General features: G+C 37.5%; 1 long non-coding RNA gene across 1 annotated transcript in view; it reads right to left on the reverse strand.

The window, feature by feature from the left end:
• LOC132210725 (uncharacterized) overlaps positions 1–13,686 on the reverse strand; it is a 37,311-nt gene extending 23,625 nt beyond the window's left edge. The window contains exon 1 of the long non-coding RNA XR_009446905.1: positions 13,551–13,686. This is a non-coding gene — a long non-coding RNA (uncharacterized LOC132210725). The remainder of the gene's footprint in view (positions 1–13,550) is intronic.
• Positions 13,687–16,160: the final 2,474 nt, after the last annotated feature.

Consider the following 16,160-nt stretch of genomic DNA (forward strand, 5'->3'; position numbering starts at 1 on the left):
GTTATTTTGGGTATAATTCCAATCAATAATTTTAAAACATCTTTTAATGTTATCATTCAGAATAATTAATTGTTTATTTCAGTTACGATGCGTACTAATATTTCCAGCAAACTTAAAAGTGAATAGCTGTCTTTTATTTTCAGAAATAAAGTCACTCTCCAGATATTGTTTGTTTTTTGGGCCTGTGGTTTGGTTTGACATTTATTCTCTGACTTTATGGCAATTCAAATAAATCTGTGGTAGTTATAATGAAATGCATTAATTAGCTTAAACTGGAGCCCTGTATTCGAATGCCTAATCTGCTTATAACACTGCAATGTGGTGGAAGTATTACATTACATGAAATGTAATTTTTTTATATGGGATGTTTAAACTGAGAGCTATCCTGTTGTCTTGAGTGACTTTTATCTCTCAACTAACATCACTAATAAAATGTACATTAAAATTTCTTTAAAGCACCTCTTTGACTAATATTGTGACTAATATTGTATGTGATCTCATATTGGACGCTAATTTCACTTTTGCGTAAAGTCTCCAATGAAATTTTCAAGAAAATGGCTAATTAGTAGAAAGCTAATGTCTTGGCCATCCAAATACAAATGTTCAGTGGGCCACTGTAATTCCAGTGATTCACCTGCCAGGAAGCCAACTCCACCCATTGCTGGATTTTGGTCACAGTGGGAAACCTGCATGCTGACTCAAAAATTTGGGCCAGTAGCCATCATCCCTGAGTCAGTTAACCTCCAAAGCTCCCCAGAGTTGGCAACTGGCTGAAAAATTGCATGCAGCTCTGCAATGCCAAATCGTCTAAATGTACGTTTCTAAGACCAACCAATAATCACCCCATCCAATTTGTAAAAGAATACTCTGCTGCAAGATGTCAGCTAACAAAATCTGAGCTGAGGAACACTGTTTTATTGATTCCAAAAATAACGATTTGTATCACCAATTAATAACAAGCCCAATATTTCCTATGATGGAAAAATATTGGTGGAGTACAACCTAAGATACAGCACTTTTAAAACAGATTGTGTATATATCCCAATAACCCTCCAATAATATTACATTTAATAAACTTTGTAAAAATACCACAAATTGGAACTAATATTAAAGACTCAATATTATACTGTGAACAAAGCTCTCAATTTTTCAAAGCGAGAGCCATAAGTATGATAAATGCCCATGTTATTAATGTAGAAAAGTACATCAGAATAGATTGCAGGAAATGTCTGATTTGTAGAATGTAAAATAGATAGACATACACACTCTGACATGGATGAGAATGCTGTGAAGATGGCATTTTTCTTAGCAAATGAGAAGTGTTTCATGGGCTGACGAACCTGAGATTGACCTTCATCTTCACCATTCTCAGGTTAGACAGTCCTTGAGGCACATCTCTACATTATCTTTCAGCTGATGTCATTCAGTGTTCCTTTGATCCTGTATGGGATTCATACAAACTATAAACTTGTACATTCAGATGACAAATCCTCAGCATTACCAAGTAATGGTGAAAGGCAAAAACAAAAATGAAGGGGAATAACGTTTTGTAGTTAGTGAAAATATTACCAGAATGATTTTCAAATACAATTCACAAAATGTTTGTATACACACAAGGTTTTTTGATATTAAAATGTACCCATTATAAGATTTCCTCATAATTTTTGCATTTTGTTTTAAGCTTTAAAAATCGTGATGCACCACAAGTGGAATAACTTCATCGAACTTACAAACACCTCATAAAAAAGTAATGTTAATTCTACCATTAAGTTCCTTCCTTTAGTTACAAAGCTTTGTCTGGGAATATTAGACAGGCTAGCCTATATGTGATTGTACTGTATGGTTAAACATGTAACAGATAATTACTAAGTGTGTTCCAATTTTTATCATTGCCGTTAACAGTTTATTCTAAACTGATGACCATCTCTGCAACAATTGCATACAAGTAATTTTACATCAGCTGTGGGAAACTTACTAGAAGCTGTTTGTCTTAATGCTTGAACAAGCATGAACTGTTACAGGAAATGAGAATGGATTTGTGATGAGTAGCTAACATCTTACTATTCTGGTGGACTGTTATTTTTGTGGGGATCATAAGCAGAACACATAAGAGGGCTAATGTCCATTGGTAACATGGATTTCCAGAAGGCTTTTGATTCAGTGCAAGAGATCATTAGCAAAATAATATAAATAATTAAAATTAGGTAGGTAGGTGACAGAAAGTAGGATTAAAGAACTGCTACCTCACAGCTCCAGGGATCCGGGTTCAACTCCAGTCTCAGGCGACTGTCTATGTGGAGTTTGCACATTCGCCCCGTGTCTGCGTGGGTTTCCTCCTGGTGCTCCGGTTTCGTCCCACAGTCCAAAGATGTGCAGGCTAGGTGGAATTGCCAAGGTGAATTGCCCGTAGAGTTCGGGGTGTGTAGATTAGGTGGGTTGTAGGGGGATGCTCTGACACTCAGCACGGATTTGTTGAGCAGAAGGGCCTGTTTTCACACTGTAGGGATTCTGTGATTTTTATGATATTGTTCTCTGATTGGCAAGATGTTTCAAATGCTATTACACGGTATTATATATTGTAGCCCAAACGTTTCAACATATCTATCTGTTAATGACTTAGACAATTCCTTGCTCCATTATCCATCACAATTTTAAATGATACTAAGTTATAAGGCACAGTCATTTGCAGGAATGGAGTGAGGATGTTAAAAAGCAACGTAGAATCATGTGAGTGGGTAAACTGAGTCAGAAGGAGGAAGTGTGAGGTTATCTACTTTCAATTTGAAGGTGACAAATTTGGAAAATTTTCTTTGTTTAGAGACTAGGACCTGTGGTGGAACAAAGGGATTTAAGTGTTCATGCGCCCTAAGTAATCAAAAAGATTAATGGAACATTTGGTCATTATCTCAAACAGTCAGAATTCAAAAGGAAGGGACTGATATTTCAAATCTTCAGAACTTTGGTCAGACCCCACCTGGGGTAATCCTCCCAGTTTCAGATTGGCCTTAGAATTAAATCCAAAAAGATTCATGAGAATAGTATGGAGGCTTAAGGAAGCAAGCCCAGCTTTTGCACAGAAAGGTGATAACAACCAGGTCACTTGTCTATGCACTAATCATTTGGGGGATAATTATCAGCCAGCACACTGAGTCTAATTCTATTACTCTGCTTTGAAAATGTGTGTTTTCTTACATCAACTGGAGTGTGGAGTGTGTATTTAAAATGTTGAGGGGTAATTTCAATTTTTGAAAATGGAAGATTCGATGAGGTAGTAGATACAGATAGACTCTTTAAACATCTGGGTGGACCTGGAATAAGAGGCCATAACCCTTGGGCAGCACAGGAGCTCAGGGGTTAGCACAGCTGCTTCACAGCACTGGAGGCCTAGGTTCAATTCCAACCTCAGGCGACTATCTGTGTAGAGCTAATACATTCTCCCTGTGTCTGTGTGGGTTTCCTTTTGGGTGCTCTAGTTTCCTCCCACAGTCCAAAGATGTGTAGGCTAGGTGGTTTGGCCATGGTAAATTGCCCAGAGTGTTCAGGGATGCATAGCTTAGGAGGATGGGTCTGGGTGGGATGCTCTGGGGGTCGGTGTGGACTTGTTGGGCTGAAGGGCCTCTGCTTTCCTCATTTTGATCATAGATGCTTAAGCTCTAATTTTAAGGTTATACATGCCAATTTTTCACAAATATAGTAGAAATATTAACTTGATTCCTGAAAAGCTCTGGGTTCTGTGTCGAAGGAAATTGTCAAGGTTAAAGGGTTGTAGATTTTAGTTAAACAGCAACATGATTAACAATAGCAGAATACAAATGAGGAGCTGAATAGCCTACTGTTCCTCTGTACAAAGGTGCCAAAGGTGTTAGTTGTGCTCAGATTGTAGCACTCTTACCTCAGATTTAGAAGGTTGCGATTCAAGAATGACATTCCAATAGAGTACCAAGGCAGGACAGCAAAGTTGAAAAAGTATCATCTTTTGAACCATCCACACTCCGGTCGATGTAAGAAAATGGACTATTTCAAGGCAGAGTAGTGGAATTCGACTCAGTGTCCTGGCTGATAATTATCCCCCATTGAATAGTGCACAGACAAGTGACCTGGTTATTATCACCTTCCTGTGCAAAAGTTGGTTGCTAATGCTTACTGCAACAAAATCACAGAAGGCTTACACTTGGGCCCATCATACTTGCACCAACTCATCTAATGAGCGTTATTATCTATTGCTGATCACCTGCTTTTACCCCATACCTTTGAGCATTATTTTTGTCCAAAATTCTTCCAAGGCTCACTTAAACATTTCAACAGAACCTGTCTCTTTGACACTTAAGACAGTGAATTCCATTCAAAAACTACTTGCTGAAGGAAAAAGGTTTCTCTCGTACAACCCTTACTTTTTTTGCAAATCATTTTAAAACTTTCTTCTCATTTTACCAGTTTCTTCCTATCTACTCTGACAGCCTGCATGTGATTTTGGAAACTTCCATCAGATTTCCTTAGTCTTCTCCCCAAGGAAAGCAGTCCCCACTTACATAGAACAGTACAGTACAGGCCTTCAGTGCACAATGTTGTGCCAACCTATTATCCTACTCCAAGATCAAACTACCCTGCAAACCCTTCATTTTACTATCGTCCATGTGCCTATCCAAGAGTCGCTTAAATGCCCCTAATGTATCTGACTCCACTACCACAGCTGGCAGTGCATTCCATGCACCCAACACTCTGTAAATAAACTACTCTGACATGTCCCCTATACCTTCCTCCAATCACCTTTAAAATTATGCCTCCTCTCAATGGTCATTTCTGCCCTGGGGAAAATGTCTCTAGCTATCCACTCTATCTATGAGTCTCATCATCTTGTACATCTCTATCAAGTCACCTCTCATCCTTCTTCACTCCATTTTTGCTCCAATTCACTTCACGTCTTCAATCTATCCTCATAACCAAAGTTTCTCATTCCTGGAAATATTCTTGTAAATTGCTTCTGCTTTCTTTCCAATACGTTCACAACATTCCTCTAATGTGGCATGAAGAACTACACACAATAGTCTAACAGAGATCTAACAAGTGTTTTATACATTTCAACACCACCTCCTTGCTCTTGTACTGAATGCCTCTAGTAAGAAAGTCAGGGATACTGTGTTATTTACTTACTGCTGTCTCACTTGTCATGCTAACTTCAATGATCTGTGCATGCTTGCATCCAGGTCCCTCTACTCCTGCATACTCCTTTAGAATTGTACCCTTATTTTGGTTGTCTTTCAATGGTCTCCCTACAAAAATGCATTACCTCACACTTCTCTGCATTGAAACCCAACTCACCACCTATCTGGTCACTTCGTCAGCTTATCTATATCCTTTTTGGAGTTCTACTTTGTCCTCCTCACAGTTCACAATTCCTTTCCAAGTTCATGTCATCTGCAAACTTAAACTGTCCCCTGCACACTAAGGTCTAGATAACAAATTTATATCAAGAAAAGCAAGGGTTCCAACACTGATCTCTGACAAACTCCACTACAAAACTTCCTCCAGCAAACATCCATAGACAATTGCTTTTTGATGCTGATCACTCAGCCAATTTTGTATCCACTTTCTACTGATCTTTTTATTCCATGATCAAGGTAAAGTCATCCCCATCTTAGAAGACCACACTCTCAATTGAGACAGATGTCTGGTAGTGAATTTAAACTGAGAGCCACTACACTTCAGATGAGGAATGCAATTGAAAAGGTTGGATGCATCTCATATGTTCCTGGTTCCTTGTCAACTTTAAATACTAACAGCCTATCCAATGTTTCTTCCTTATCCATTTTGAAACTCTTTTTTTCCCCTTCTCTTAATTTCTATCTCGTTTGTCATCCAGGGAGCTTTGGATTTGTTTGTCCTACCCATCCCTTTTGAGAGAATACTTCTTGATCGTACCTGGACCATCTTCTCTTTAAAAGTAACTTATTGTTCAGTTACTGTTTGTCCCGCCAACCTTTCATTCCACTCTATCCTGCCAAGATCTGTTCTCGCTCCTTTGAAGCCCACTCTCCTCCACCTGATTTTTCCCTCTCTGGTTTGTTACACGTCATTCTCCAACATCATCGTAAGCTATTCAATACAATGATGAGGAACTACATTTCAACAGTACACCAATGGCACTTCATAAAGTGCATTGGGATGGCTGCTAAAGCATTATTAAAGTATACTTGCCTTTCAAAGAGCATTAATTGTTTGATGTTCTTTGGTTACTGTTTCAAAGCAATATAAATTAAAATGCAAATTTTATATATTTATGTTCCAATCACTTAACCTCACCATCAATAATGGTTATCAGGAATTTGGTGAAAGAGGGCAGCATGCCAAGCATGAAATTCCATCTAGTTAAATTCACGGGAAAAAAAAATCTTGTGCAGCTGACTGATTGCTACGCCTTAGCTCTAATATGTCCTCTCAATGGCCAAAGAAATGTATATTTGGTCAGAGAACTATAATCTCAGAATGAAAAATTATTAAATGTGCTTACAACTACTGACAACAAATCTTTAACAATAAATATTAAAAATTATTAATGACAATTCTCCAACTGCTAGCAGAAATGAAAACCGGAGTATTTTTGTACTAAGTATCTAAAAACAAGTCAGCACTTTAATTCTAAAATGGTGGACTGAGAGTAGCATGGATCTTGCAGCTGCTCCTGAGATTCAGTCTTATTTCTAGATTTATTTCTAGATTTCTTTATGAAGAAGAAACGCTTGGAGAAATATGCACCAAACACAGACTGGTGGGATTAGCTTAGTTTGGGATTATGGTCAGCATGGACTAGTTGGTCTGTTTCTACACTCTGACTCTGACTCTGACTGGTAGGAAGTTAGAGGATGATAATCAGATATTATTTTATTTCTAACAATTGTAAAGGTGGGCAATAGGGCAGGGCAATAGGACTGAGCTGTCAGTGAGAGAGCACTTTAGGGCCAGTGATTATAATTCTATTAGGTTTAAATTAGTTATGAAAAAGGATAGATCTGATCTAAAAGTTAAAGTTCTAAATTGGAGGAAGGCCAATTTTGACTAAATTAGGCAAGAACTTTCAAAACTTGATTGGGGGTGGAAATTTGCAGATAAGGGGATGGCTGAAAAAGGGGAGGATTTCAAAAATGTGATAACGAGAGTCCAGAAACAGCATGCTCCTGTTAGTGCGAAGGCCAAGGCTGGTAGATGGAGGGAATGTTTGATGATTAGAGAAACGGAGGCCTTAGTCAAGAAAAAGGAGGAGGCATATGTCTCGTATGGACAGCTGGGATCAAGTGAATCCCTCGAAGAATATAAAGTGAGTAGGTGTATACACCAGACGCTAAAAGGAGGGCAAAAAGGGACATGAGATAGGTTTAGCAAATCGAGTGAGGGAGAATCTAAAGAGATTCTACAAATGCATTAACAGAAATAGAGTAACCAGGGGGAGAATAGGGCCCCTTAAAGATCGGCAAGGCCACCTATGTGTGGAACTGCAGGAGATGGGAGAGATAGCAAGTTAATATTTTGCATCAGTGCCTACCGTGGAAAAGGATATGGAAGCTAAAGAACTTGTAGAGATAAACAGTGACATCTTGAAAAGTGTCCACATTACAGAAGAGGAAGTGTTGGGCATCTTAAAATGCATGAAGGTAGATAAAACCCTGGACCTGATCAAAATTTTGTGGGAAGCTAGGGAAGTGCTTGCTGGGCCCCTTGTTGAGATATTTGTACCATTGATAGCCACAGGTGAGGTACCAGAAGACTGGTGTTTGGCTGACATAGCGCCATCATTTAAGAAAGGTGGTAAGAAAAAAAACAAGGGAACTATAGATCGATGAGCCTGATGTCAGTGATGGGTAAGGTTTGGAGGGGTTTATGAAGGGCAGGATTTGCATGTATTTGGAAAGGCAAGGGCTCATCAGGGATATTCGACATAGCTTTGTGCATGGGAAATTGTGTCTTGCTAACTTGATTGAGATTTTTGAAGAAGTTACAAAGAGGTCTGATGAAGGCAGAATAGTGGGCATTGCCTGTGTGAAATTCAGCAAGGTGTTTGACAAGTTTCCACGTGGTAGACTGATAATCAAGTTTAGTACATACAGAATAGAGGGAGATCTAGCCATTTGGATACAAAAGTGACTCAAAGGAAGGAGACAGAGGGTGGTGGTGAAAGGGTGCTTTTTAGCCTGGAATACTGGGCCCACTGCCTTTTGTCATTTATATAAATGAGTTTGAATGTGAACAGAGGAGGTACGGTTAACAAGTTTGCAGATGAGTGTGTAGAGGAGAGTAAAATGTTACCTTAGAGTACAATGGGACCTTAATCAGATGGACAAATGGGCTAAGAAGTGACATATGGAGTTTAACTGAGGAAAATGTGAGATGCTGCATTTTGGAAAGGCAAATCAGGGCATGACTTACACACCTCATGGTAAGGCCCTGGGGATTGTTGATGAACAAAGAGGCCTTGGAGTGCAGGTTCATAATTCATTGAAAGTGGAGTCACAGATGGACAGGGTTTCTGGGTAAGTGTATTGAGTATAGGAGTTGAGAAGTCATGTTGCGGCTATACAGATCACTGGTGAGGCCACTTTGGAATACTGCATTCATTTCTGGTCTCCCTGCTATCGGAAACATGTTGTGAAACTTGAAAGGGCCAGGAAGACTTACAGGAATGTTGCCAGGAGAGTTTGAGCTACAGGAAGAGGCTGAATAGGCTGGGGCAATTTTTCCTGGAGTATCGGAGGCTGAGGGGTGACCTTATAGAGGTTTACAAAATCGTGAGGAGCATGGATTCGGTGAATAGCCACGGCCTTTTTCTCCCAGGGTAGAAGAGACGGAAACTAAAGATTTAAGATGAAAGGGGAAAGGTTTAAAAGGTACCTAATGGGCAACTTTGTCATGCAGATGGTAGTGTGTGTATTAAATAAGCTGCCAGAGGCGGTGTTAGAGGTTGGTAGAATGTCAACATTTTAGAGGCATCTGGATGGGTATATGAATTGGAAGGGTTTAGCGGGATTTTGGCCAAATGCTGGCAAATCAGAATAGATTAATTTAGGATACCTGGTTGGCATGGACAAGTTGGATCAAACGGCCTGTTTATGTGCTGTACGACTCTATGGCTCTGTAAATCTATAATTCTGAGATTTATAAATAGCAAATAATACAGAAAAATAATCACTGTTTTTGACATTATTTTAGCCACAATATAATGGTGCTAACAAAGCTATAGTTATAGTCAGAATATGCAGTTTGGTTATATGTATGCAGGGCCTATTCAATCTGTCGTCGATTTAATGTAGCTGAATGCAACTTAACAGCAACAGATTCACTGTCCAAATTAACTTTGCTCTTGATTCAGAATTCAATTTTTGTTGTGTGAGCACATTTCTGTTTTGGTTGATTGTAAGTTAAGCCATCTGAGAACCTAATGAGAAACACATAGCAATGTAGTAATAAACAGAAGAAGGCATGTTATTTTTATCTTTGGTGGTTTTATTTGACTTTACAGTCATTTGAATTCCTTAAGGAATCACATGAAGCATTAATTTCTGATAAAGTCATCCCTTTAAGAACAATCTGAAATGCTACGCAGAGCAAAAAGATTTATAGAAAAACATTAAAATGCTGGAACACTTAGTAAGTCAAGCACAGCTTCTGTGCTTGGTAAGTCACAAATCATTTCGGGATCGACTTGTATGAGAAGTAGAAGATGCTTCACGTGAGCTCATAACAAGCAACTGAGTAAAGGAAAATATGAAATACAATATCAGAAAAAGGTGAATTAAGAAATGCTTCAGTGTATTATAGGTGGCGGATGACAGACTGAGTGATAAATGTGAGACGGAAGGAAACATGCTGTGTGAAATCATATTAATATCAGACAGACATGGGACCATGAAAATTGCTAAAGTGAGCTAGTTAAGTTGCAGAGGAGAGTATAAAACCCAGGAAAAGTACAATTTGCATTTTCAATGGTCAAAGAAAAAGCCAAGTAATATATTTCGTGGGTGACAATTGTATAGAATTTCAATTGGCAGCCTGAGTGCAAACGGTCTACAATAGTACCTAAATAATCAGAATTATATATGCCATTAAGCAACATAAACCAACACGTTTGGAAAAATTCAATGAAGAAATCATGGCCATAGTTTGTTAATTAATACAAAATATGCAGATTTGTGTCTGTGCAAAACAGCCTAGTAATGCTCATAATTGTTTTACTCAGAAAATCTTGTAAAATAATTGTATAAAACTCCATGCATGAACTGAAATCACATTTGTCAATCAAGAAGGCCACAATAACGAACATTACTAGTTTACTGACTTGTTTGTTTTTTTAAAAATAAGGCAGAAGATCCAAATCAGTTTGCGCATAATTCTCGCACCTTTATTATTCTTGATTTGTACTAAGACTGTGTCATCACCAATTAGAGTTTTGGAACTATTCGTCAGTCTACATTTGACATTGCATATCAGTTTGAATATCTTTGAAAGAAAATACTTGTATTTTTATGGCCAATAACCCTATGGTCAACTAGGATTGCTCTAGAAGCTCAGTCACTGTTGTTAAGTAGGCATAACTTGATCTATTTATTTTAACACGTTTGGTCCGTATATCACACTGTTAAAACACTGTTTAGTGGATGTCAATTTGTATTTTAACTGTAACCCAGCCAATCCTATCTCTGAAATTGATTGTCACAAATTGGCACCATGCCAGCAGGAGACAGGAAGTTTGTTAAAAAAAATTAGTACTTGTCATTGAGTTTAAGGGTAATATTTTCCTCATTTTGCAATGGGTTTTCCAGCATTTTAGAGTTGATAGAATCAATTAGATGAAGGCTAAATATTTCTGCAAATAGTAGTGTGCACATATTGTTAAAATTATTTATTTGCACAGGCATCAGATCAGTGAAAAGTTGCATTTTGCAGAACCCAGAAGAGAAAGATTAAGATATTCTAGCATCTAACTTAAATTTCTTTTGTTCAAGCTATTAATTTACTTTGATTTCTGACTTATTTTCATTTATTTGTGTTATACTTGTTTCCTCAATTAAGTGGAATATCCAGTTAAAGATAATGAAATGCATAAGATCCTCACAAAAGACTTTAAATTATTACTGTAAACCTAAAATGATCTTTGGTGATTTTCTTTTCCACAAAGTAGCTCTGACACAATATATCAAGATCTTAGGTATTGCTGCTTCTTATTTTATACATATTAGAGATATACCTTTTGAAAGCTCAACATGTGCTAGGTACTGGATTGGGAAAAATTCAGCTCTATATTTAATTTGTTATTAAGTTACTTCACATTCAGATATCACTCCACGTGACATCCAGATTTCAAAATTATGTATTTTTGTAGTCCTCCAAATCTCCTCTTCACTTTCCTGAAAGGACTGACTTGTTTTATGGTATAATTTAATGTGAAGCCGCTACCGTGATACATTTAGACTAATGAATGAATATAATAAATGATGTAAGTGCACATGGGTTATTCAGCTGCAAGGGTCTGCCATTCCTGTTTCCTCCCAACATTAAGACATTCAAGTTTCAACAGCAATCACTGGGCCATGCATAAAGTTAGAAGTAGGACCCATGGTTTAATATTTCATCCCTACCCAGGGTGTGAAGACCAACTGGAGATCATTCAATAGAGAGCAGGTATCAATCTGGGGTCTCCATTTGTGGCTTACTTTCCCTGCTTATCATAGCTCGGATTGTTTGGTCAGTTCTTTTTAATAGAAATTCATTAATTACAGTTTACTGACGACGATGAAAGTTTTAAGATCATATTTAATGAGATGAAGACGAGAATAGAAAATTCTAGGAACCAGTTTCTGAATGTTCCATAATAAACTGCACTACGGACTTTTTTATTAAATATAAAATAAAATCAGCTCTTGGAAATATAGCCAAATTAATAATATGGAATACATTCATTAAAAATTAGCAGAACATCCACGTTATAAGTTCAATTCCCAGCCTGCAAAATCCTTTTCTTAATCAAATGTAGAATCATTTTGCAGAGCTTAAAATATAAAGTCACTTATTTCAACTTGCTTCAACAATACTGTTAATGTCAGAATGTTCCTTTATAGCTTGTGTCTTCATGCAATGTCCAATATTTATGCTTTCTCTCATGCAGAAAGGATTTTGAATGATGCCAAAGAAATTCTGCATTTAACCTGCTTGGAACTAATTTAATCCACTGTCCACTGTGTCTCATTTTAAGAAAGGACAAACTTGCATTCACACAGCGCATTTTGAGTGTCTTTGGAGTCTTCAATTGTTTCACAGTCAAGAAAATAATTTTGCAAGTGTGGTTACTGTTGGATGTTGTCAAAAGAGCTTTATGTAATAACATACCTGTGGAATGCTTTGGAATGAAATACTACATTGCTCTTCATACATACAGGTTAGGTTTATAATTCTAAGAAATGGCAATCAAATTATATAGTGTTAGGCCCAATAAAGTGCAATTAAAAGCAACAAATGTTTTTGTTTTGCTTCATTATTAATGGCTAAATTTTGATCAGAACACAGTAAGAAGCCTCTTTATTTCTGAACAGTGCCATGAGATATTTAACACTCACTTCAGAGAATAAATGGGTCTTAGTTTAATACCTTGTCCAAGAAGCAGCACCTTTTTAACAGTAGCACGTTGTTTAGCGCTGCTCTGGAGTATCAGCCTAGACTATGCGCTCGAGCCTTGGAGCTGGTCTCACCATGCAAAAAGATATAGGACACTTCTGTTAATGCCACTCTCACTATTAATTCAATCGGAGGTAAATATCTCTAATTCATGTTTGTTCCAACTGAACTGTTAGAAAAAGTATAAAGAGACATTTGTATTTGAACTGTTCTGCCCCAGAATTCATTTTCTAATCATAGTTGCCTTCAATATCTTTAAAATGTGCTTGAATAGAATCATAGAACCCTACAGTGCAGAAGCAAGCCTTTCGGCCGATTGAGTCTGCATCAACCCTCTGAACAGTGTGCCACCTAGATCCGCTTCAACCCCACATTTCCCATGGCTTACCCACCTGTTTTATACATTCCTGGACACCATGGGCAAATGTACGATAACCAGTCCGCTCAGTGAGCAAGCCAACAACCACACTATGGGCAACTTAGCATGGCCAATCCACCCTACCTCCACATCTTTGGGTTGTAGGAGGAAACCCAAGGACCGAAAGGAAACCCACACAATCACGGAAGAACGTGCAAATTCTGCACAGTCATCCAAGGCTAGAATCGAACCTGGGTCCCTGGCACTGTGAGGCAACAGTGCTAACCATGTTAGGCAGTGTTACTAACTTTTATAAAATTAAGAACTTCAGTCAGTCTCCTGATAAACAGTTAATTGAAATGATATGATAAAAAAAAAGTGGAATTAAATGCTTAAAATGTGTAAATCTTAGTCGATACCATGCTGCATTTGTATTACAGCACATTTTAATTATTCATACTTATTTTAAACAACTAAAATGAATGACTAAAAGTTTATTCTGGTAATATAACTACATATGATAAATACATCTTACCTGTTTACCTGAGTTTATTCCAGGCTGCAGTGCCTAATGATCAGATTCTCAAAGCACCTAACAATATTTACCTATTTAACAACTTCCACCAAAGTGGGATATAAGTACTAAGTAATATGTGCACGCTACCGTGTCCTTTGTATTATGTCTCCAAAAGGCCCTGATGATTTGAACTGGCTACTATATACTATCACACAGTAAACTCACTTCCTGTTTACCAATTATAGTATGGTTTGTGGTGAATTTTCCATTACACCCAAAGAAGCTTTTCAATGCTTTTTTAAAACAATTCTTTAATTAACTAAAAGTAGATGTTTTATCGCAAAATCAATAAAATTTCGTGAACAGTGCAAGTGCAAATGAACTGTATGGTACAGAGAAACACTGCAGTGTTAAAATATTTTTGTGCAATATTGTTCCTGTAAGAACACAACATATACAAAGTAAAGAAGCATAAGACAGCTGTCTTATAGAGTAATTCTTTCACAGCCATTGGTTCCGGAATGTCTCAGAATTCTAATTTTACATCTTTTTCTCAGTGAACAGATTCCAGTTTATCCTCGCTATATGGAGATGTACTCACGTTGCTTAGCATTACAATAGAAGTTAAAGTTAAATTAATGATAATCTGTGGCCTGGTAACTTATCACATCAAATGAAGCAATTTAGAAGTTAAAGACATAAATATTGCTAATGCAGATCAATAGTGCATGTCAATAATGTAAGTAAGATGTACCTATGGAAACTGATCACAGCGATTGTTAGTTTCCATGTTGTGAGCTGAACCACAGCATCCTTCCTGTCTTTACTCTGAATTAAATCTTTACACACTCTTCATCTGTTTTTAAAAAAAACCTTGACTTTAAAAAATATTTAAAGATAAGTGCATCTATAATGAAATCTGAATAATCTTAGTCATTTGCATTTATCTCTCTGGTGTAGTATTCACAATGATGGACTCACAACCCAACCTCTTGAGGTATTTAAGAATGGAAGGTCTGGTAAACGACTGCACCATTACAGGCACTGACCTACTTGAATTATAATGGCTGATTCAAGTAGCATTGCTTAAATGAAGAATGCCACAACCAAGTAGCAGTAATTATTTGAATGGGAAATAAATACTTTTAAATTATTTAGCTGTATTAAATCTTCAGTGTTATTGCAGACTTGAGATATCAGACATAAAGGATACAGTTCATGGAAAAATGAACCACTTGAGATATTAGCCACATATTCACCAGAACCACTGGGTTAAGTCATTCATGTTGGTTGTGGTATCAGTGGTTTGTTTTTCCATGGATTATTTCAGCTTGGTGTGTGTTCTATTTATACACACATTAATTTAATTAACATATTTTCAAAAGTATCACTACTACTACATTCCGATCTGATAGCTCAATAGTGATGATGGGGTGAATTTTCAGATCTAGAACTCATCAAGTTGTCTAACCATTATTTATTGGCTACTCTGACCAAATTTTCAGTTTAAGTGGTTAGCACGAGCTGAGTGATTCTGATTTACAGCACCTGCTGTTCTTTCAGCTTTTATACAATTCCAGAAGTGTCATCCTGTAGAAAGAGAAATTACACCTCTGGTTTATTTATCTTTATATATTCATAGCTGCCAGGAATTTTCTTGTTGCTTCTCCCGTGCTGCTGTTGTGGCTTTGGTAAAAGTTCACTGGAATGACATTTACATGGGCTTGCGCTGAATATCCACTAATGGTACAGTGAGAGAACAGAAAGAAAATCTGAGGAAATACACCCAAATCATTTTTATGTAACTTCTTCCCTTTGCTTCTTAACTCTCCTGAAGTTGTGATTCCATGCTGGGATCTGGTTCTATACTTGCAGCCATGTCCTGATGATCATGCTTCAAGTGAGAATCTGGGCTTTGAAGATTGGGAACCATTGCAAATACTAGGGTGATTTTGTGTTACATTTTAAATAGTGGTAATTAGAAAATGATCACATTAGTTTATAGCCTTCCTTTAAATAGGTACAATCAACATTAAAGAAAAATTTGTAATACTGTAGTACTTTTTACATAACACATCCCATGCTGCTTCACAAGAACATAATCAAACAAGCTGAGAGGATCCCTGATAATTACATCTGCAGGGCACATACCCAGCTTCAGTTGCTGGATAACTCCCTTCAGTATTTTGACTTGTCATTGTTAGATATCCGTCCCACTTCGGTGGTGTTGTCAGCAAACTTGTAGATGGCATTCGTTTGGAATTTGGCAATACAGTCGTAAGTATACAAGGAGTACAGTAGGGTGCTGACGACACCCCCTATATCAGATATCAGTCTCCATTTTGCTGCACTGTATCCTTTTGCAGAGCACAAGACAGGAGCAGAATTAGGCCCCTAGTCCAATCAAGTCTGCTCTGCCATTCAATCACGGCTAATATGTTCCACAACACCAGTCTTGCACCTTCTTCCTGTAGTCCTTGCCCTCCTTACTAATCAAGAACCTATCTGTCTGCTTCTTAAATACACTCAATGACTTGGCCTTCACAGCTTTGAATCATAAAGAGCTCCAGAGATTCTTCACTCTCTGACTGAAGAGATTCCTCCTCATCTCAGTTTTAAAGGGTTGTT

This window comes from Stegostoma tigrinum, chromosome 19 (genome assembly GCF_030684315.1).
Source record: "Stegostoma tigrinum isolate sSteTig4 chromosome 19, sSteTig4.hap1, whole genome shotgun sequence".
Taxonomy (NCBI): domain Eukaryota; kingdom Metazoa; phylum Chordata; class Chondrichthyes; order Orectolobiformes; family Stegostomatidae; genus Stegostoma; species Stegostoma tigrinum.